The sequence below is a fragment of the Etheostoma spectabile genome, chromosome 15 (genome assembly GCF_008692095.1).
Source record: "Etheostoma spectabile isolate EspeVRDwgs_2016 chromosome 15, UIUC_Espe_1.0, whole genome shotgun sequence".
Classification (NCBI taxonomy): Eukaryota; Metazoa; Chordata; class Actinopteri; order Perciformes; family Percidae; genus Etheostoma; species Etheostoma spectabile.
In genome coordinates, this window is record NC_045747.1 from 33,578,308 (window position 1) to 33,580,611 (window position 2,304).

General features: G+C 43.3%; 1 protein-coding gene across 3 annotated transcripts in view; it reads left to right on the top strand.

Annotated features, from left to right (window-relative positions):
- Window positions 1–2,304, top strand: part of septin12 (septin 12) — an 80,267-nt gene that overhangs the window by 69,763 nt on the left and 8,200 nt on the right. The window lies entirely within an intron of this gene.

Consider the following 2,304-nt stretch of genomic DNA (forward strand, 5'->3'; position numbering starts at 1 on the left):
TCTAGTAGTTTCCTCCAGAGCAAGCAACAGGGCCACAGTGGAGTGGAAAAACTCCCTTTTAGGCAGAAACCTGGGTCAGACCCAGGCTCTTGGTAGGCGGCGTCTGACGACCGGTTGGGGTTAGAACAGGGGTCTCAAACTCAATTTACTTGGGGGCCGCTGCAAGTAGAGTCTGGGTTTGGCTGGGCCGCATCAAGTATTCCAAAAAAAATTTCCTCAAAAAAAGGCGCGGAACTGCCGGTGCTCTAAACCCCTAGATCTGATATGGTTGGTGCATTTCACAACAACAGACCTCACATTGTCAAACCTCAGGCATTTGCCGCAAAGGGTACTTAGCTAGCTTGACAACGGTTACGCCGCTGTCAGGAGACTACTATAGCCCATAAGTGACAAGCGCAATGACAAAAAGTTTCAGAACGCGCGGGCCGCACTAACACTTAACTTTGATGTCAAGAAGGGGGCCACAAAATATCATCCCGCGGGCCGCAATTGGCCCCCGGGCCGCGAGTTTGAGACCCATGGGTTAGAATGAAGGGTGGCAATAACAGTCACAAAAAATAAACAAAAATAAAATAAATAGTTTCGTTTGTTTGTAGTAGTTCTTTGTAGCATAGCAGGGCACTGTGCAGTGTTACAAGTAACATGCATTAATGGGATGAGGATGTTTACAGGAGTTCCAGTTAGAGAGATGTAAGGCAAGGCAAGGCAGCTTTATCTGTAGAGCACATTTCAGCAACAGGGCAATTCAAAGTGCTTTACACAAAATCATTAAAACAGATAAAACACAAGTACAAACAGTTAAAGTCATAAAAAAAATCAATAAGACACATGAATAGACAGTTAAAAACAAAATAGAAACATTAGGACAAATAAAACACAGAATAAAAGTTACAGTGCAGCATAAGAAGAAATGAGCGTTATTTAAGAAAGGCAGCCAAAAAGAAAGGTCTTCAGCCTTGATTTAAAAGAACTGAGAGTAGCAGCGGATCTGCAGGTTTCTGGGAGTTTATTCCAGATATGAGGAGCATAGAAACTGAACGTGCTTCACCCTGTTTAGTTCTGACTCTGGGGACAGAAAGTAGACCTGTCCCAGATGACCTGAGAGGTCTGGGGGGGTCATAGTGTGTAGCAGATCAGAAATATGTATTTTGGTCCTAAACCGTTAGTGATTTTTAAAACTAGCAAGGTACTTGAAATAATTCTTTGAGACAGGAAGCGGTGTAAAGACTTCAGAACTGGAGTGATGTGATAGTCTCTTGGTCTTAGTGAGGACTGGAGTGATGTGATCCAGTCTCCTGGTCTTAGTGAGGACTCGAGCAGAGCGTTCTAATCAGCTGTAGCTGTCTGATGATTTTTTAGGGAGACCTGTAAAGACCCCGTTAGTAGTCAAGTCTACTGAAGATGAAAGCATGGACCAGTTTTTCCAAGTCTGTTGACACATAAGTCCTTTAACCTGATATGTTTTTAGGTGATAGTAGGCTGACTTTGTAATTGTCTTAATGTGGCTGTTAAAGTTCAGGTCTGTAAGTAGAAAGTGCCTTTACTACAGGGAGATAGAAAATTAAAATTTAATTTAGTTTCAGTGCCCATATTATGAAAAAATCACTTTTTCTGGGATTTGGGGGGTTTTGCACTGGGATCCGGTTTCTGAATGTCCTCTGTCTTGAGTCTCCGGGTGAGCTGTTCTTCATCTGCACGGCTTTCTACGTCACTAGTCGAGACGAGGTGGCTAACCGTAGCATGCTAGCTCGTTCTCAATGGCAAAACACTTCTCCAACAACCACTAGTGGACCATAATCTCCAAAAGAACTACTTCCTGTCCCTGTTGTGTCCCTGGTCTAGATGAAGTCTCCCAGCTAATCCTGCCTTGGACTGACCAAAGCTGGAGAAAGAGTTATCTAGCTGATGGGAGCTTACCGAGCTACTGAGCATGTGCAGCTCCCAACAAAGATAGGATAGAAGTGAGATGTCTCACTCCGGAGCTAAAACAGAGACACAAAACACACAGGGTGAAAACAGGATCTGCAGCAATGTGTGGTGTTGAAAATGCAACCATAAGTTGTATTCTGGTACAACCTCAAAATACAATTATGATCCTGAAAATGAGCATGATATGGGCGCTCTAAACAGCCACAAATTGGGACTTTATTGGAGGTTAGTGAAAATCATATTGGTAAAGTTCCAGGTGTTTCTTCTCGCGCTTCCATTCAGACTCAACAATGGAAATGGACTCAAACTTTACTCTGCTTCTTGGCTTTCCTCACACAGACGCATTACTCAGTGAAGGTATCCCACACTAAAAAT